Source organism: Eptatretus burgeri, chromosome 5 (assembly GCF_056783735.1).
Source record: "Eptatretus burgeri isolate ZD-2024b chromosome 5, Ebu_testis_v1, whole genome shotgun sequence".
Lineage (NCBI taxonomy): Eukaryota > Metazoa > Chordata > Myxini > Myxiniformes > Myxinidae > Eptatretus > Eptatretus burgeri.
This window is the reverse complement of record NC_140965.1, coordinates 7,238,706-7,260,827: the sequence shown is the minus strand read 5'-3', so window position 1 is coordinate 7,260,827 and position 22,122 is coordinate 7,238,706. Positions and strand designations below refer to the sequence as shown.

At 49.0% G+C, this 22,122-nt stretch overlaps 1 protein-coding gene across 5 annotated transcripts in view; it reads left to right on the top strand.

Moving 5' to 3' along the window:
- LOC147025793 (uncharacterized) overlaps positions 1-22,122 on the top strand; it is a 68,113-nt gene that overhangs the window by 28,113 nt on the left and 17,878 nt on the right. Inside the window, exon 1 of one of the 5 annotated variants that reach the window (XR_015058008.1) lies at positions 12,791-13,228. The exons of the other annotated variants lie outside the window; for them this stretch is intronic. The gene's annotated coding sequence lies outside the window, so the exon portion shown is untranslated. Of the gene's footprint in view, positions 1-12,790; positions 13,229-22,122 lie in introns of those variants that run through there. 5 annotated transcript variants of the gene reach the window in all.

Here is a 22,122-nt window from a genome sequence, read left to right as displayed (position 1 = left end):
GCCTGTTGCGAGCGACATTCGTGCTTTTGACACTGTCCTCTCGTCCATGAGACATCACCAAGTACTCTGTCTTGTCTTGCATGCATGCAGTTTGTCTGTCTGTTTTGTCTGCACGTTGTCTGAGGCAGATCTCAGTCGTGATCCCCTCGAAACCTGTAGCCGTGGTTTCCGAGTTGAGAACAGGTTGAGGATTGTTAATAAATTATTGTATATATGTGTGTATGCATATATATATATATATATATATATATATATATATATATATATGTATGTGTGTATGTATATATCATATATATTGTTGCGGATTCGCGCCCGCCGGCGTGCGAGCGGCCACGTAACTCGAATCGCGGCACGTCGCCCATCGGAGGGACAATCCCATCGTGACCCTCTCGGACTAACGCCGGGAACTAGTCACGGGTGGGCCTTTCGGCCTCACCACGATCGTGCCAATCGGCCCCCCGCTTGGGATAGGGTTGCTCGCCAAATTCGACCTACCTAAGTACCCACACGGAGGGGAGACCGGGCAATCGCACCTCGCCGCAGGTCGACTTCGGACACGGGCCACTTCAAGCGACCCGTTCCGTACTATCGGGATAACCGAGTGGTGTTATCGTCAACCTCGACGGTTCGATTAATTATTGGGCGTATTTAGCCCACGACCAACCCTTTACGTGAAGTATGATGGAGATTCAATAAAAGAAAAGACGAAGCGAAACGGGAGAAACAGTTCAACATAAAGCACATTTATTCCGCGGCAAACGGAAAGCACACATATACAATTATACACCAAAAGCAAATGTAAAAGTAACACGACACAACAATTCTGCACAAAAAGCAAATGCAACAATGCAGATCTACTACCGACTACCGAGCACACGGCAACACTTATACAGTTTTACTTCACAGACGGCGCCGACAACACATATACTCAAAGCAAAAGAAAAAGGGACCACCCTCAACTACAAGGGGGCAGACGGGCCTGGGGCCGAGACCGCGTCGAGCATACCCGTCTGGTGATGAGCCGCAAAATGGCGGCGGCGCCCCGACTCCGCGGGCCTCGCTGGCACTGCCTGGAATGGGGTGGGAACGGGGCCCTCTTCTCACACTATCTCAGCGCGGGGGGGAAACAGGAGGGGGTTGTTGATGCTCGGGGGAATGAGGATATCTTGCTGGCTTGGGTCCCGCGACGAGCGTCTCCACCGTGACCTCGGTCGCGTTACCGGCCTCCCCTCTCCGCAGCTCCCCGACTCTGACACGAGCGCAGACCTCCCCAAAGATTCTTGGCTTCTCCAGCCTCTCCGGACTCCGACAGACACTCTCTCGACTGTCTTCGCCGCCGCCACAACTCTCCAACTCTCCCACTCTCCACTCTTCTCAACTCCGTCCAACTGCCAACTCTTCCCAACTGCTCGACTCCGTCCAACTGCCAACTCTTCCCAACTGCTCGACTCCGTCCAACTGCCAACTATTCCCAACTGCCCCGATTCGCTCCGCACTCGGTGCTTTATAGTCCGACAGGAGAAAGCATATGCAGATTTTTGGATCAGGAATCGCTCGGGGGCGGAGCCACGCTCCCCATTGGACAGAGGAAAAGTGTGCGTGAATCATTTTTGATCCGCGAATCTGCATATAGCGATTATACTCCAACGCACCTGGAGGCGGGGCCAAATCGCCCCACGCTCGCTGATAGGACGGAACAGAAGTGGGCGTGAATCGTTCTTGATCCGATTTCTCGGAAAGGCTGGTGTTTTTGCACCCGCTGCTCGGTGCGCGCCCTGTACGAGTCCAGGATCGGTGCCCACAAGTGGCGCGGGAATGGCGGTGATGCAATGGTTGCGAGAGCGAGATGTGACGGCAAGGGTCGTGGCTGTTGGCGTTGTTGTTGTTGTGAAGCGGCGTTGCGGTTGGTGGTTGTTGTGTGATGGCTGTTGAGACGTGGTTGGTGGTGGTTGTGGTGGTAGTAATGGCGGCTGGTCCAAAATAAAGATAGTAAAAGAAAAACGGCTATCTAAAAGGGTCGCAGCCCGAATGAATAACATTTATTCCCTCTAAACAACGGGTTTGGGCCTAACTACACATATACTTACAGAGATATCTCACCTACGGGACCTGAATGGTGGTTTGCGAATTTCGTCAACCACAACACTACCCCCTCCCCTTTTTACAGACTCGTCCCGAGTCGTCAAATTTTCGTGTGCCATCATGTGTAGTTCTCCCCGAGTACATTTTACCAACGGATCCCTGAGTGCAACATTCATGGTATTCGTGTCCCCAAAATAAATAACCTGAGGGCTGAGTAACTACCTAAACAAACCCACTCACACAGACGACTTAAATAAAATTGCCGGCGCTAAGACAGACATGCCGGGGGCGCACTCATATTTACAGTACATCTTAACCTTAACTTACAAATTTTACACTAAACCATGGCCCAGGATCAATGAACTCTGCAAAAAGAAAGCAGTTAGCAGGGAGCCAGGCTGCTCGCATGCAGTCTCTGACTCAAAAAATGCAGGTGACAGGGAACGTGGCCGGCTGCTCACTCGCAGTCCAAGGCCTTCCCTTTTTAACTGAACGCAGTGAACCACAACGGTGCATGGGCTGCACAAACGCAGTCTCCGTGCCAGCTCAAGTGGCACACACAATGAACACAACGAATGGATGGATGAATGGATGGACGCAAACATGGTGCACGGGCCGCCACTGCAGGCCCGTGTTGTAGCTGCCAACAGGGCAGTTCTCGCAGCTTGCAAACTGTTGCTTTCTGATCCTGGCGCACATGGCAATGAACAGGGGGTGGCAAAGCAAAAATTGAACGGGGCTGGTGAACAGGGGCAGTGGGCATGGCATGGCAAAGGTGATCAGACAAACACAGCCTGCAGAACCAGGCTGCTGCAGGCAAACACAGCCGGCAGATGAACTGGCCGGCACAGGCCTTGAAGCACAGCAGCTGCAGACAATCCGACCGGCACAGGCCTTGCAGCACAGCAGCTGCAGACAATCCGACCGGCACAGGCCTTGCAGCAAAACAACAGCTGCCGATGAAGTGGGCCGGCCTTTGCCTTGCAGCAAGGCAGCCAGCAGATGAAGCTGGCCAGCCTTTGCCGTTCAGTGGAGGTTGGTGGAGGGAGTGCGGTGGTGCTGGCCACTCGGAAGGCGGGCTCGGACCTACTCTACGGTCTCCCTCCCAACCTATCGCCTTTGCCTGTCACTGTCTATACCCACTCCCTTAATTTGTCAAACCCCAATTTAGCCCCAACTTATTATTTTTTTTTATTTTTACTTCCCCACTATAAATCGTCCCCTAACCCCCTGTACTGTCCTTGTTCGGCTAACCTATCCTGTCACCGAGCCTACTCTCAACCCCTACGTTCCCTTCCCGGAGGGGAACAAGGGAGAGCTAGCGTCCTGTGTCGAGGCCCAACGAAGCCTCAGGATGGCCTCCCCAGAGTTCAGCGATCTAACCCAAAGTGGGTCCAGCGGCCCACAACGAGAGCGAGGGGATGAATGGTGTGGAGGGGTACACTTCCTATCTACCCTAACCATTAACTGTTAAACTACCCCGGGGCTTTCAACAAGCGCCTCTCGCTTAAACTATTGGTTCTAACAACCCAGATTCCCGTCGCCTGTGTTGGTGTCCTCACAATTTCGGGCCTCGCCCCCCAATTTTCTCTCCGTGCCCTCACACGGTCTCATGGCTGGGACACGTGGCTCCCTTTGGCAGGCACGACCCTCTGCCGAATCTCCCGCTATGGCACCCCCGGGCACTACACTGCCTCCGAGCCTACCAGCTCCCTAAACACCGGGGAGTGCCCCTCATGGCACCTCCCCTGAAACGCACACGTGGCAGGCTGGCTTCCCAGGCCCCTTTCCGAGGGTCACCCGTGCCCACAACACTGCCCACGCGGCTAATGGTGCCCCGGGCCCCCGCACCAAGCAGGCGCACCCGTGCCCACTACGCTATCCCGGCCCCCCATGGGCCCTTGGCCTACCACGGCCGACTAGCCTGGTGCCCGGGGTACCCACTCAGCGATACTCACCTTTCGCAGCCACGCTCCCAGCCCGTCAACAGGGCTCCTGCACCCCTCCAAACGGGTTTCGAGCCTACACTCCCACCAACAGCAAAACGACCTCCATTTTTGTTAATTTGACTAACCCCCTAACTCACTCTACACTGACCCCGGGGTCCCTTGGGCGGGAGTCACTCCTCCCCCCAATCACTCATCGCACCATGCAGTCCCCATTCGCTCCATACACACAGACCCGCTGGCCTCACTCACTCACCAAGCACATGCTTCCACTTCACTCACCAACTCTTCAACACACTCACCGCTGAACTCTGCCATCCTTCTAACTACTTCCCCTAACTAACTCGTGCTCCCACGTCGTCCCTTAAACTAGTAGCACGTTCCTTTTAACACTACTTAGCTAAACTACGTCAACTCTACACATCCAAAGGCTGTCACTGTCTCCAATTAATCCCATTAATCAATATCCCAACCTAAATCTGGCTAAAATCCCTCTACCTAATCCATTCCACGGGCCCCATGAGGACTTACCCCTGCCCCATGGAGCCGGTCTAGCTATGCTAACCCTTCCCCCTAACTAATTTCCTCCTGTGCCCCGGCAAGGGGGTCTTCCACCCCTTGCCCGGGAATCCTGTGCACCCGAAAGTGAGGCTTGCTTTTTTTCTTTTTTTTTTTCTTTTTTTTTTTTTACATGCGCAGCACCAGCGCGGCAACTCACAGCTCGCGCACTTTGCACCTGCCCGTGACGTCATGCAGCTGCACGTGTACCTCGTCCCTCCTTGGACGGTACCATCCGGCAGGGATACCCCTCCTGCCGGATTCCAACCCCACGTGCAGCCATGACGTCACCGTGCGCATAAAAAAAAAACACAAGCCCCACGTCTCGAGGGGTTCCCCACGCGAACACATGTGCTCTGCCCGTTGGAGCTTAACACACACGCCCGCGTGGAGAACCCGTCCGGTCCAAATCCATAATCCTGCCTAAACTTTGTCCGTCCGCGGGATCGGCAAATCCACCGCGTGCGTTTCCGGACCGGGACTTCACTCTCGCAAGCGAGCACGTGGGGGCCTCGTGCGTTGCACAGCACGGACCTCGCGCTCGCTGCTGGGTGAACCCGGCGCGGTTCCCGAAACAGCTGCAGCCCCTACTCGGCTTTCTTTCCTCTGTCGCAGTCTCCGTCGCCATTCAACACACGCACTCCCGCGTGTTACGACGCTAACACACCTCACCATTAAACTCACACCGGGAGACGCGGCTGCATGTTCACACATACCGACCGACATCTCCCTTACACACAGCGACCTTGCACACGCTGTCTCTCTCACACTCGGCCGCTCACTCACGCATGCCATTACCCTTGCACACGTGGCTCCACTCACTTGCGGCCTTTCACTCACTCGTGCCATTTCCCTCACACAAACCATACTACTCACACACGCGGGGGCACTCGCTCGCGGTGCCTCATCCACACACGGCGTGCTGAGGAGCACGCACTCCGGCACACTCACCACCACACCACTCACACACGGGGTCGCTTCCACACACGGGGACGCACTCACACCTCGCACCACACACACCGGGACAACCACACTGGGGATTTGTGTCCCCACAAGGGTCCCCGGGGCCTCTATACCCCCCAAGCTCTCCGTGCACCTGTCCACAGCACCCGTCCCCTCAACCTCGCAAAGCACGACCGAACCCACCTGGTCGTGACTCGCTTCAAGGGGGCATACTCCCTCCCCTCGTTCCTGGAGGAGGCCATCCAACTGCTCGCACCGGGTCTCTACCCAGTCCGCGAGCTCACCCCCATTATCCTCCACTACCTCCGTGTGTGTGTGTGCGTCACTTACCGCGTCTTCATCGTGTAGTCTTCCCTCTATCGTTCCCATCTCCCGTGTCTCTGCCAACTCAGTCACCTCTTCCCTTGTTATCTCCCTTGTCTCAACTATTATTTCCGTCTCTTCCCTTGTTATCTCCCTCGTGCACGTCTCCGTCACCCCAATTAGTTTTTTCCTCTCGGTCACCGTCACTTTTTCCGTCACGACCCTCGCCCAACACGTCTCCCGAATTACTTTGTCACCCGCCTCCACCGCGGGCCTGACAGCCGTTGCACTCCCTCCCAGCTCGTTCGCTCCCACACGTGGAGTCGCCATTTTAAACTCCCTGGTAACGGCCTTCATGCCCGCCTGCAGGCTTCGACCCATGTTCTGCGTCTCACCCCGCAGCTCTTTCATTTCTTCCTTCATTCCTTGCGCATTTGTTTCCATATTAGTTTTCATTCCGTTCATTTGCTTGTTCATGCCTTTTATTTCGTTTTTCATTTCATTTGTGTTTGCATCCATCTTTTCGTTCATGCCTTTTATTTCGTTTTTCATTTCATTTGTGTTTGTATCCATCCTCGTTTTCATTTCGTGCATTTCCCCACTGATTCCTGCCAGCATGGCGCATAGCCGGGCCATGTCGGGTGCACTCAGCTGAGCCGATTCGGCAAGGATCGGGGGGTTTTGGCGGAGAGGGGGAGGGGAGGTGTCATACAGCGCGCCGCCTCACCTATTTCGGGCTCTGGGTTCAGTTGTGGGAGTTCGTGTTCCTGCACAACCAACATTTCCTGCATGGGGATTTCATCCTGGACCATGGATCCTACACATTCTAAATCCATTTCTAATACCCCCGGCTCCCGCTCGCCTTGAGACGCTATCTTATTTCTCGTAAAGGGTTAATTTGAATCGCTCGTAATTTGGAGGGAATCAGGGGTCGCTCCTCTCACCCCTGGACCGATTCCCGTGAATTTAGCTGGAGACAGGAGAGCCCGTTTTCCTGCTCTCCGACACCAGTGCCGCGAGGAGGGGGATGGGTTTGTATCTCACGACCTGACACCAGTGTTGCGGATTCGCGCCCGCCAGTGTGCGAGCGGCCACGTAACTCGAATCGCGGCACGTCGCCCACCGGACGGACAATCCCGTCGTGACCCTCTCGGACTAACGCCGGGAACTAGTCACGGGTGGGCCTTTCGGCCTCACCACGATTGTGCCTATCGGCCCCCCGCGTGGGATAGGGCTGCTCGCCAAATTCGACCTACCTAAGTACCCACACGGAGGGTAGACCGGGCGATCGCACCTCGCCGCAGGTCGACTTCGGACACGGGCCACTTTAAGCGACCCATTCCGTACTATCGGGATAACCGAGCGGTGTTATCGTCAACCTCGACGGTTCGATTAATTATTGGGCGTATTTAGCCCACGACCAACCCTTTACGTGAAGTAAGATGGAGATTCAATAAAAGAAAAGACGAAGCGAAACGGGAGAAACAGTTCAACATAAAGCACATTTATTCCACGGCAAACGGAAAGCACACATATACAATTATACACCAAAAGCAAATGTAAAAGTAACACGACACAACAATTCTGCACAAAAAGCAAATGCAACAATGCAGATCTACTACCGACTACCGAGCACACGGCAACACTTATACAGTTTTACTTCACAGACGGCGCCGACAACACATATACTCAAAGCAAAAGAAAAAGGGACCACCCTCAACTACAAGGGGGCAGACGGGCCTGGGGCCGAGACCGCGTCGAGCCTACCCGTCTGGTGATGAGCCGCAAAATGGCGGCGGCGTCCCAACTCCGCGGGCCTCGCTGGCACTGCCTGGAATGGGGTGGGAACGGGGCCCCCTTCTCACACTATCTCAGCGCGGGGGGAAACAGGAGGGAGTTGTTGATGCTCGGGGGAATGAGGATATCTCGCTGGCTTGGGTCCCGCGACGAGCGTCTCCACCGCGACCTCGGTCGCGTTACCGGCCTCCCCTCTCCGCAGCTCCCCGACTCTGACACGAGCGCAGACCTCCCCAAAGATTCTTGGCTTCTCCAGCCTCTCCGGACTCCGACAGACACTCTCTCGACTGTCTTCGCCGCCGCCACGACTCTCCAACTCTCCACTCTTCTCAACTCCGTCTAACTGCCAACTCTTCCCAACTGCTCGACTCCGTCCAACTGCCAACTCTTCCCAACTGCTCGACTCCGTCCAACTGCCAACTCTTCCCAACTGCCCCGATTCGCTCCGCGCTCGGTGCTTTATAGTCCGACAGGAGAAATCATATGCAGATTTTTGGATCAGGAATCGCTCGGGGGCGGAGCCACGCTCCCCATTGGACAGAGGAAAAGTGGGCGTGAATCATTTTTGATCCGCGAATCTGCATATAGCGATTATACTCCGACACACCTGGAGGCGGGGCCAAATCGCCCCACGCTCGCTGATAGGACGGAACAGAAGTGGGCGTGAATCGTTCTTGGTCCGATTTCTTGGAAAGGCTGGTGTTTTTGCACCCGCTGCTCGGTGCGCGCCCTGTACGAGTCCAGGATCGGTGCCCACAAGCGGCGCGGGAATGGCGGTGATGCGATGGTTGCGAGAGCGAGATGTGACGGCAAGGGTCGTGGCTGTTGGCGTTGTTGTTGTTGTGAAGCGGCGTTGCGGTTGGTGGTTGTTGTGTGATGGCTGTTGAGACGTGGTTGGTGGTGGTTGTGGTGGTAGTAATTGCGGCTGGTCCAAAATAAAGATAGTAAAAGAAAAACGGCTATCTAAAAGGGTCGCAGCCCGAATGAATAACATTTATTCCCTCTAAACAACGGGTTTGGGCCTAACTACACATATACTTACAGAGATATCTCACCTACGGGACCTGAATGGTGGTTTGCGAATTTTGTCAACCACAACAATATATATACATACATATATATGTGTATATATATATATATATATATATATATATATATATATATATATATATATATATATGTATATATGTATATATCTATATATATTCGCATAGATGTATGTATATATATATATATATATATATATATATATATATATATATATATATATATATATATATATATATATATATATACACATATATGTATGTGAATATATAAATATATATATATATATATATATATACATGCATATATATACATACAAATACGTATATATTTATATATACATACATCCATATATATACATATCTATAATATATATATATATATATATATATATATATATGTATATATATATATATATATATATATATATATATATATATATATATATATATATATATATATATATATATATATATATACATACATACAGTACATACATACATATATGTGTTTATATATCATCTGATGAAGCGTACTCAGACATTTTGCCTCTCGATGGCAGAAATAATCTACAGTGGTTTCCAGTCCTATTGTAGATCGCAGTGTTCGCTTGAACCGGTCTCCCCCCTAAGGCGGAGTGCACTTCATACAGTTCTGCAAGCATATTAGCAGTCGCTAATTCGTGCCTCATCTACCCGCTGCCATAGATGATTTTCTGACCTCGAATGGCTCAAATATCTCAATAAGCTGGTACTCAATTTGCTGACCTCAGAAGGATGACAGGCTGAGTCAACCCCCTGGTGTGTATTAATTCAGTGGCCAAAGGGACTTGAACTCAGGACCCTTGGATCCCAAGCCTCTACCCTAACCACTGAGCCAACACTGGGTTTACATGCATATATATATATATATATATATATATATATATATATATATATATATATATATATATATATATATATATATATATATATATATATATATATATATATAGATAGATAGATATATATATAGATATGGTGGCGTAAAAGACGCTGCATCAACAGCTTCTGAGAAAAAGAGTTTTTGTTTTTTTAAATATTGAAATATTTATTTATTTCAAATATTTCTTTGCATCCTTTAAAATCTTTATTTTATTTTAATTAAATTATATACTTGAACACCGTGGACTTCCAAAACACTTCCGCTTCCACAAAACACTTGAACACATCCAAAAACCTCCACTTTAGCAACACTTGGACAAAATATGATGCCACTTTACGCCATCTCGACCAATCAAAATTACCGCTTTCTTTGATTTTGAGAAATCACCAATTTTTCGATGTTTGGGTATATCGACTTTCAAACTGGTGGCTCGTGCACAGACTGAAACATGCTCGGATGCGCAAAGCAACAGTTGAAAAGACCCTTCTAATCTCCTATTTCTCAAGAATGTGTGGGCAAACTGCCTGGGACTGTGGAGGTAAGGTGTTCTATGAACTCTCAAGTTTACTTGTCTTTTAAATTTTTCTTTGCTTGAACTTTGAGACAAATTTGGCTTAAAGTCAAAACTTAAATCTTAAATGGTCATGACCATGGACTATTACCCAAAAGGGGCAGTTGATATGCAAAAAGTTTACATCAACGTCCCTCAACACCTCGTAGTTTGTTTTTCAAGCACACAAGGTCTCAGGCTTGAGGTTTATGTGAGAGTTGCTTTCGTCATAGAACAAGCTTGGAAGGATCAATGCTGCCAACGGTTTCATTCCGAGAATTTTTTTTAAAAATTTTTGTGTATACAGTCAAGGCTCGTGGAAGAGCGAGAACACTGAACAGATTAGGAAGAAACAGGATAAAATGAACAGCACAGAGAGGGGGGGGGCATTAACCGCTGAGTTGAAGAACAAAATAGAGGGAGACTTGGACAAAACAATGAGTGTGTGAGGAATGAGGGTTAGGTGCACACATCAGGTGGGCAAGATGGAAGGACACTCCGAGGAAGGAAAAACTGGAAATTTGGAAGGAGGGGTGGGGTGGATTGACGAGGGGGAAAAAGATGATAGTTTTGGATTGGGGATGATCTGAGATGATGGTGAACTGCTGTCTTGAAGACCTGAAGGGAAAATAAGATTGAAGAGAATGTGGAAGTTGGCTCCACAAGTGAGAAAAAGTGGAATGAGTGAGTGGAGGTGAGCAGCGATCCTGAGTTTGGGTGGTTTCATTGGAAGGGGGTTAATGGTGGACCATGTGAGGCCAGAAAAATAACCTGGGCAGACAAATCACGGAAAGAGCATAGGGTGCAAGACCAGAATGGAGAAGACAGAGAGACCACCGACATGTCTGTGATGGAAAAGTAAAAGGCCCATCGACTCGTATTACACTAGGGGGTTTTCCTTTGCCTTCCCAACGATATAGTTGGGGCAGGGGTTTTGTTGTTGTTGATTGATCATGTTTATATCCTTTAGGTTTGAGAAAAGAAAGGAGGTTAAGAGAGTGAGGATAAAAGGGAAAGGAAGTTTGTAGGAGATTGGAATCAATTTTGGGACTTGGCATTCCACATGAGGGAAAGGGAGGAGGGGTGGGGGTTGGAGAAAGGTGGAGCAATCAAATTTCCTCCATTTTGCACATATAATAAATATTCCTTGAATTCCTATAAAAGCATTATTATCATCTGCAGCACTACCTGAATTACTGTATTGTGTAGCTGTATATTGTATCCACCGAGGGAGCCGCACCTGGTGTGGCTGAGACCCCCGACACTCCCATTCTCCTCTCCCTCCTATAACTCAATCGTGCATTGATCGCAGCACAGTGATTGGTGTGCATGTATTGCATCATAAGCAACACAGTGATTGGTGTGCATTTATGACGTCATAAGCAGCACAGTGATCAGTGTTGCATTTATGACATCATAAGCAGCACAGTGATTTGTGTTGCATTTATTGCGTCATAAGCAGCACAATGATCAGTGTTGCATTTATGACGTCATAATTAGCACAGTGATTGGTGTTGCATTTATTGCGTCATAAGCAGCACAGTGATTGGTGTTAGATGCATTGCGTCATAAGCAGCACAGTGATCAGTGTTGCATTTATTGCGTCATAATCAGCACAGTGATTGGTGTTGCATTATTGTGTCATAAGCAGCACAGTGATCAGTGTTGCATTTATTGCGTCATAATCAGCACAGTGATCAGTGCTGCATTTATTATGTCATAATCAGGCTTGTGGTTGGTGTGCATGTATTGCGTCACAAGCAGTATCATGATCAGTGTTGCATTTATTACGTCACAAGCAGAATCGTGATTAGCGTTGCATGTATGACGTCATAAGTACAATGTTTCGAACGATCGGACGCACACGGTTCAACCAGATATCCAAAGATCGATCACTTTGGCACGTAAGAACACGCGGACACCGCAAATGGACCGCGAAATGTGAGGTTTCGCTGCGGACAGACAGGCGATTAAAAGTATGCATCACAGTGGAACTACCGCTGCATACTAAGCGCATTGTTGGCACAGATAAGCGTGCAGCGCACGGGAGAGCGGACGAACAGCCTCCTGGAGCGATCCCGCGTCCGTGTGACCCGGACCACGCGTGGACCGGCGGCAGCGGCGGGACGGAGTGCCCCTGCTCGGCGCTCAAATCGATTTGCATGGCGCGTCTGCGTCCCCGTCGGGCGCCCGCCCCGCCGCTGCCGCTACAAATTGGTGGCTTAGAGCGGCCCGTGTAGGGGCCGTGGTGGTTGCTTTGTCGAGCCCCAGGTGGTTCCTTGGAGGGCGAATGCCTGAGAGCGCTCCTGGGCAGCCCGCCGTGCGTGACTCCTCCGTGCTCCAGCACGTGTGACTCGCATTTTCCGTGGTTTTGTCCCACGTGGTCGCACTTTTATTCATTTATTTGATTCATCCTTACACTTTTGCTCCTCCGGGTCATCATCATTGCCTCTGTGTTTTTGACATTTATCTGCACCAAACGGCTCTTATGATGGCCGGGAAAATGGTCGATAGCAACCAATCCCACATGATCAGTTATTGACTTGTTCATGTTGTTGTTGTTGTTGTTGTTGCTATCCCATTGATCGCAATCTAACTTTGCGCAATGAGAGCACTGGTTCTAACGGTTGCCCCATAACCTAACCGACCTAACAGTGGTTTGAAACCGCATTGTGCGACCGATTTCAATTGGCAGCCGACGAGGGACTCTGCAGATCAGACATGGACTGGACGTGAAGCGGTGCCTGCAGCTCCTTCGCATGCAATAAAGCCTCGGCTGGGGGGACTGACGGCCCATTGAGCTCGGCAGAAGATCCGTCACTTCGCTCCGCGGAGAAAAAAATTTTGTTCCGAGCGAGCGCTGTGACCTCGGGGACGGTTCTGGAGCGCGATGAACGAGGACCGGGCCCCGCCGGGGAGGCACTGGAGAGTTTATGGCCGGAGCGAAGAAAGCGGAGGAGCAGGGAATGATAGACTCCCAGTGAATGGACGCGCCTCGGCACCCATTGTCCCACGCGTGTGAATGGCCCTTTGAGCGGTCAGTGAGGAGCTGTCACAGGTAAGGGGCCGCCACGAATGATTCACACAGCACGCTCCATTAGGTCCGTACAGGCGCCGGGGCCCAGAGGCGGGCAATGAACTGCCGGCTTTGACCCAGGCGCGTACCCTCACTGCGCTTTCCCGAGAAGAGAGCAGCCGAGCGGTTCCGAGATGCCATGGACGGCGGTTGGGGTGCGAGGAGGGCGGGCGATGCGTGCGTCACGCTGAAAGTGAGCGTCAGTTACCCGCGTCCTCAGCATTGTGGACCAAAAGTGCGGTCTCATGCATTCATCCCCTGCTATAATCGTGCAAATGGACTTTATAGATGATCCCCCAATGAATCCCATTGGCTCGAGGGCCACCGGGATGCGCGCTCCTTTTGAGCCGACTCGCGATCATGAAATCGTATAAAAGTTTCCGCGAGACTTTTGTCACTGCGAAACACGAGGGCCTTCGAGATACACAAAAGCTCAATTATCTGCGGAAAGATGTCGATCAAGTTGGAAATATGGCGATCTGGTCTCCCCTCTCGTGGAGGCTCACCAAAGAATATATTAATGATGTCTATGTCCGAGCAGTTGGAGTTGAAAAGCATGGCGCACCCCAGATTGAATGCGTGATTCCATGATCGGGTCTTTAACGGATTGTACGGAGGATGGCCCACTTTACATGTGCATCGCCGGACGCCATACTCCAGGATGCATCACCCGCTGCTGGCACAAGGCAGTGCTTTTTTTTTTCCTCTTGCGAGTCTCTCGAATGCCAGGAAGAAAAATCTCAGATGCCATGAGCCGGGTGCTTTGTGAGATTTCCCGCCAGTCTCAATGGACGAAGGTCATTTGAAGAGGATTTTTTTTTTGGGGGGGGGGGGTTCAATCTTCGTTCCCTCACGTCTCCAGAGCGTTCAAAGCATCCGGACTCGGACTCAATGCGGTTCGAGCAGCCACGCCCGCTGGGTAACTGATGCGTGAGGACTTGAGAAGCGCATTCAGGCCGAGGACGTTTCCAGGTGTTTGTGCTTTTATACCGCCATTAAATCGGCCATTGGACAACGGGGGGAATTTTTCAAAGCAAGTCACTGTCACTCATCCCTCCCACCAACCACAACTCCCCCCCTGACCCCCCCCCCAAAACCTCAACCAAACCTCTCTTCTCAAATTCATCCCTCGCTTCCACTTTCTTTTCCAACCACCTAACTTTCCAGGGTGCATCGGGCAGGTGGAAACGTCTCACCTTGATCCCCTGGAAGCGACTGACAAGTCACAGAAGGGGTGAAAAATTTACCGCGACTTCGTACCGCTTGGGGAGACCACACATGGCCGTCCCCTCGCGAGGAACCACCCAAAGACCACAGAAAATTGGACACAAAACGTGCAATGAGCGAACCGGCGCGTCGCTCTGCGTGACCGATCGTATTAAACGGCCAATGCAGCGGCAGCACCGCCATCAATTACATCAACTTTCAGTGGCTCTGCTCCTACTCCGCGCGTTTGTCTTGTCTCGTTCCGACACTTTCTCATTCTGTGCGACGGTGTCCGAACTTGCCGAGGATGTCGTAAGCTGAGTCATGCCATGAGCCGTGCCGTGCTTGTACGCCCTCGGAGGGCACAGGAGCCTCGTACTAACCTTTTGCCCCACTTAAACGTCATTGGGGTGACGTCACAATGCTATAATCGAAGCAGAGCATTCGGTTGTAAAAGTGTCGCGTGCAGAATTACATGATGGCATCTTTGACTCTCGCTGCGAGAAATAAAACCATAGATAGTTCTGGCATGCATATGTCATGATGAATCCCTCAGTAAAATATTTAATGCTTTTTTTTTTGAAATAGAATTTAAGGTTCGTAGAAGAGCTGCCCCCCCCCCCCAACCAACGACACCATACCACACACACACACACACACACACACACACACACACACAACACAGGACTGTTAGACAAGACAAACACAGCCACTGAGCTTAGGGAAAGTGCGATCACTTCCTGGGGCACTCTGGGTACCAACAATGGCACAACGGTGCCACCTTTCTCACAACACTGAGCGTGGCACTTCCCCTGAGGAAATTCCTCCTTGCCATGGACGCCAGCCGATGGAAGTTGTCCACGTTCTTGTCCTTTTGAATGCTGAACATCAAGCAAGGAAGCAGTGCTTGCCATTTTTAAAGTCCCTGGTGTGACGTGGCCAGGGTTTGAACCACCGACCTCCCAGATTCAGAGTAGACGCTCTAACCGTTACACCACTGAGCTATTTCTCTTATATACAAGTGATTAAAAAAAAAATTACTCTTTTTTTTATTGTAAAAGGATGTTGGGATGATTTGCCAAAAAGTATGCAAACAAGGTAGGAATGGTCACAAGAAATGATCATGTCAAACACCCCGACATCACTCTTTGAATAATGGTTCTTGCCTGTCCATCCATGCATCCATTTGCAATTACAGAGTATGTTGATTGTTTTCCATGTGTGAATTTAACCAGTGATATATTAAACAGTTTACACACACACAAACGCACATGCATCACCAAGATGGTGACGTGGGGGAGGCAATGCGCTTTGCTGCCTCCCTCTCCTCGGGGACTGATGGGACCAAAGACCATGCTGAATAACATATTTGACGGAGCGAAGACTGAGGGTGGCAGCTTTGGGAGGACGAAGGAATGTGCACATGGCCCCCCTGCATCACGCCGTTGGACATGCATTTGCGATGTGGCCTGGCCCTGCCGGTATGGGCAGCTTTGTAGACAGGGAGGGCCCCGAACTTGGTGCCCAGTGTCGCGCTGATCGACATGCATTTGGGAAGCGGCCTGGCCATGCAGCCGAGAGGGCATTATCGACTCCATCCTGTCGAGGGTGAGACCGAAATTTGGTCGGGTTGATGACTGCGCTGAATAAAACAGCTTTGGTGAAACCGAGGCATTTGGGATGTGGCTTAGCCGTGCAGCTTATTACACTTTGTTGACTCCCTCAGCTTGGTGAGCTTTGTCCCTCCTGCCGTGGAAGGATGGCATCGAGCTTTGGTGGGGTCAGGTGTGCAGATGGCAACCGGTGGCAGCGCAGGCCATGTCCGGGCGAGCAGAGATGTCCTGGGGTGGGATTGGGCGAACACCGGGAGGTGGAGGGGGAAATGCAGCACGGATTAGGAGACAGCTTGGTCCATGAGTCATGGTTCCCTGCTAGAGTGAAGATGGATGCTTCGGAACCAGGGAAGGTTCCGTTCAGTCTTAGGGACATGGGGGGAGCAGGGAGTGTTAATTTGAGAGTGATTAAGGCCAAGTTCCCCAGTATGTGATTGCACCCCTGTAACTTTTCCATATGTTTTTGTGTGACAAACCATGGAAGAATTGTGGTTTTATAACATGACCAAGTACGCAAGAAGCCCCGCCTCCAATGGTGGTGGCGGGCAAAACCATGCCCCCGAGGCTGATGATTGATAGCTGTGACGTAAGTGGCAGGAAGAAGAGGAGGGCGTAGGAGGAGGTGATCGGAGAGGATGGGGAAGCAGCTCATAGCAAGAAGGAATGCACGAGTGCGAGTGAGGGACGCAAGTGGTCAAGAAAGAACATAGGTAGGAGATGGCCTGTAAGAACAGGGCTTCAGGGCTGGCTTTCCTTCAACACAAGAAGAAGACTGCACGATTCTCGTATTCGTGCTGAGGCGATTTGGCTCGCATATCGAGCAAGACGTTGGCCATCGACTCTTGGCTGGTCGTGTGGGATGGCCCTCGAAGCCTCATGTATGTCACCAAAGGGGACTGCACCATTTTAAGCTGCATGGGGTCTCTGAGCCTTGGTGTTGAATACTGTTCACAAATTGCCTGACGAACGATCCCGCTGCGAGAGAGCGGCTCGGCGCCATTTTGCACACGTCTACACGTACAGGACAAAACGCCTCGATTCCAAGGTCCACAAAGACCATCTCTGGACAAAGCTGAGTGCCAGAATAAAGCAAGCATTTTCTTTTATTTTGTTTCTACCTTGTCTGTATTTATAGCTTTGTGTAGAGGTGCCTCGACTTTAGACTTTAGTTTACCTCACGTATTATTACATTCTGAATTATTGTGCTTTGTAAATATTTTGATTGTCATTAAATTCCCGTGTTTATTTTACGTTCTGGATAACTTAAAATAAAAATTGTGATTTCTGAATAAAATCACAAGCTGGTCCAACGCGTGGAACATGTCTTTCAATCCTGACAAATCTCACACTCTCACTATGTCTCTCCAAAAGGACCGTTTAGAACCCACCCCACCCCCAATCCAATTTCTCAACAATCCTCTGGAGGAAGTCGTTTCTTTCAAGCTTCTGGGTCTCACTATCTGCCATGACCTTTCCTGGTAAAGCCACATTTCAAACCTGGCCTCCAGAGCCAGTCGCCGACTGGGAATTCACTATCGTGCAAAGTCCTTCCTCAGCCCACCTGAGCTCCTGACCACATACAAAGCTTTCATCCGCAGCTTGATGGAGTACGACTCTCCCCTCTGGGCTGGTGCTCCTGCCTCCCACCTTTCTTGGCTTCACGCTGTGGAAACCAAGGAATTTTGGATCATTGATATCTCCCGCGATGAGGCTGAGTCTTTGGGCCTCTCACTCTCACCGCAGGCAGGTCGGTGGTCTTTCTGTCTTCTTCCGTCTCCTCTCTGGTCTCGCCCCCCCCCCTCTGCGATATGTCCCTCCCATATTTCCGCTGGGCGCTCAAGGTCTGCCCACAACCCCCTTCTGGTAAAACCTGGAATGAAATTGCATTAAATCAGACTTTATCCACACATCGTAACGCACAACTTCCAAGTTAAAAACAAATTTTACAAATTTCTAAAAAAATATTTAAAAATACAAAAATTAGCTCACGTGTAACCAATCACCTTCAAAATCGCACACCAAGTTAATTGGCCTCCACCAGTGTTAAATTGTTGTTATTCTGATTATTTCAGAATAAAATCAGCTGTTCCTGTGGGTTTCCTCTGCCGGGCGGTGCATGTCAATGCAAACAAGATATTCTCGTTTTGTATTTTTAATTAGTTTTTCACTTGGAAGTTGTGGGTTACGGTGTGTAAATAAAGGTGGAAAAAGTCTCATTTCATGAAATTTAATTTGAGGCGACCAGGCAACAAAAGGTGAAAATTTTGAAAGTGGGTGTGGACTTTCTGTCGGCATTGTGTGTGTGTGTGTGTGTGTGTGTGTGTGTGTGTGTGTGTGTGTGTGTGTGTGTGTGTGTGTGTGTGTCGTCCATAACTCCAAAACCGTGAAACTTATCAGCTTGAAACATACTCCAACGGAGTGCACGAGTGAAAATTGGGCCTTTGTGTTCATTAAAACACCCTTTTCAAGGTAATTAATGGCCTCATCTTTCGTGTCTGATTTTTGTGCCTGTGCGTGCATGCATCCATCCGCAACCATATCTCGGACATGGAAGGACTTATTATATTCGTACTTAGCACCAAGACAACACATGATGGAACAGTGGGTACACATATGCACATCATTTTGTTTTCGCGGCGCAAAGATGTCCGACCGGCGGCCATTTTAGTTGTAAAAACATCCAATATCGAACACGTCCTCAACTATTTCTCGGAAATCTATTTACCGATGGTGTTCAAACTTAGCACACAGATAAATGATGGCTTACATATGCACATCATTTTGTTTTGAGATCAGATCCAAGATGGCCGACTGATGGCAATTTTGTTACTTTAATGTGTCCCCAACCCTTTCTCAGGCATGCATGGTCTGATTTTGTTCATGCTTGGCACAAGCACAGTACATTATAGCATACACGGGAACCTCACTTTATTTTGTGATCTGCTCAAAGATGGTGATCTGCTCAAAGATCTGACTGGTGGCCATTTTGGTTTACATAAATATGGGCGAGCCCTTTAACTCCGCACAGCAAAGTTTCAAAAACAACGGGGCTATGACATTTTATGGGTTTTTTCTCTTTGCTTCATTATCCCTTAAGCTCCATCGGTATCGATGTTTTTCAATATCGATATACCGATGGGATCATTCCAGTATATCGGTATTATTTTTAGATCCTCGTGGAGGATCTCTAAGTCTTACTCATGTTGTTGTTCTTCATCTTCTTCTTGTGGACTTTTTGTTTCACAGCCTACAGTTTTCATCGAAACTTCCTGAAACTTGACATATATATGTAAAAATACCCTGCGCAGACAGGAACCATCTCCGATTTTGGAAATTCTTCCTCGAAAAAAAGTTGACGTCATAATATCGCCGATAATGGAAATCACCTAAAAAATTATCTCCGAAACTCGGCAAGCTTTTTGAATTCTGTTTGCGGGAATTGAACAGGGCATTCGCAGAGATGAATTACCGCACATATGATGCGTCACTATGACCTCATATCAATTTTTTATGACGTCATTCCTATTTTTTGGACATTTTTTTGTTTCACAACCCAGAGTTTTCATCGGATCTTCGTGAAACTTGCCATGTATATGCAGAAAGCCCATGCACCGGCAGTAACCATCTCAGATTTTGGAAATTCTTCGTAGAAAAAAAGTTGACGTCATAATATCGCCGCTAATGGAAATCGCCTATACCATTATCTCCGAAACTAGGCAAGCTGTTTGAATTTTGTTTGCGGGAATCAAGCCCGGCATTAGCACAGATAATTTATCGCAAACCTGATACATCACAATGACGTCATATTCGGTTTTATGACGTCATCATTAAGAGGATGAGGATCTTAGCTCATTTGAGCTTGTTAAAATAAGAAATTAAATTGCGAAAATTTTTTTACGCAGGTTTCAAGAATACGCAATGGTCCAATGGCCCTTTATGTATTCTTATATATGATGTACACATCATTGACACACAAAATTTTTCAAAGTATTCCCGTATGTGGCTCCCCCCCATCCCCCACCATGATGAGAATGTTTATTTCACTTCCAACTTCAACTTGTAATAAGACGAATTTTTCTTTAAAGTGAGATCAGTGTTGGTAATCGGCACAGGTCGGGATCCATCGCTATTGCCGTACCGGTATGACTATTGTGGGATGCTGTACCGGTATGATCATACCGGTATCGCTAACATAGATCACTGTCTCGGCACAGGAATGAACAGGGGGAGTGCGAGGGGGAGTTTTGCAGAAAAGAAAAGAAAGGAATTAATTTAATTCCACAATGATTTGCATTGCCTGAAGGATCGTTTGTATGTTGCAGCCTACAGATATAATGAGTTACTGGGGCAATTTGGATATGGTCACTGTACTTAGGGAACTGATCTAATAGGGTAATTACTGTTAGTGATGTGGTGGTTGCGGTGGGGGGATGGTTTCGGATGTGGAATGAACAGGAGGGTTTGACGGGGATGGAGAGAAATGCTGGTTGGGAGGTGGAAGGACGATGAGAATGGTTTGAGATGGAGGAACAAATGGGTGGATTTGGGTGAGGGAATTTTCCCATAGGAATTATGGGATTTGAAAGGCAAAAGGGGCAGGATCGTAAGGATTGAGGAGTAAGTGAACTCCCTTTTAGCTCACTTGGAACGTAATTCCGATGAGCTTATGGGATGGCGTGTCGTCCGTCTGTCCGTCCGTCCTTCCACAAATACTTTCAACTTCTTCGCTGAAGCTACACAGAGGTTTTAAATGAAACTTTACCGCAACCTTCATCACCTGTGACGTACCAAAGTTTGTTCATGGCATTAAGATAATCAGGGTCTGAGGGGGTCTACAGAGGGAGTTTATGGGGGGTTCCCCCCCCTCCTCCCCAAAGAGATATTTCCTTTCTTCTAAGAAACGACAAACAATTATTATGAAACTTGACTACAACCTTCATCACCCTTGGTGAACCAAATTTTGTTCATGACATTGGAAAAATCGGGTTCTAAGGAGGTGCAAGGGGGGTTGCCCCCCCAAAATAGGTATTTGCTTTCTCCTTAGAAACTACACACACAATTCCGATGAAACTTGACCACAACCTTCATCAACCATAATGTACCAAGCATTGTTCACAGCATTAAAAAAAAAATACTTCGCTCTGCCCCCTCTCTTATTACTCCCCACTTTGCCGCATCCCATCACCACCGAGCCTTTTCCCCTCCTCATCCGACCCTCTCCCCAGATTTTCTGCAATCCCCCACACTCTGTCCACAACTCTCCCTCCCTATCATCTCCTCCCTCATCCTACCACCCCCTCCCCTCCCCCTTCACCAAAAGCCTCTTCCCCTCCCTCTTCATTAACAGTGTGGACCTCAAACATCCGGGGCCTTCGCTCAAACCTTACAGATCTTTCCATACAGGTTGCCACTGACAAACCAGACATAATCTGCTTAACAGAAACTTTCCTCCCTCAAGTCGTCTCTGACCCCCTGGTTACTCCCTCCCCGGGTATGACAGACCTGAGCCTCGTCCTGGTGGAGGAATTGCTCTTTTCATCAAAGACTCAATTCCTCACTCTCTATGCACTGCTCTCACTTCCCCACAACCCCAGGAATACCCCTGGATACGACTTCCCCTCCACTCCCACCACATTTTTTTTTTATGGGTGTTGTACCGTCCACCAAACAGTGATGACTCCATTTACACCTCGCTTTCCGAAAACATGGACCATCTTCTATCCTCTCGTCCTGACTCTCTTCCTCATATGTGGTGACTTCAATTGTCATCATGCCAGTTCATCTCATGGAAGGCAAATCCAACTGAAGACAATCTCAGAATCAGTATTATATAAAGCTTATATAATATATTATATATCTGTATTATACATCAAGCTATTTCTAACCATTGACTGACTCACTGACTGATATTAAAGATCGCTATCTTCCTGGTGACGAAGAAAGCTGAAATTTTGCATGCCGATGGACATCGAAGCCGGGACAACGGGGAGAAAAAAAAAATCAAAAAAATCGTTGGACAACATCCAAAAAGGAAAATATAAATAAGTGTAAAAAGAA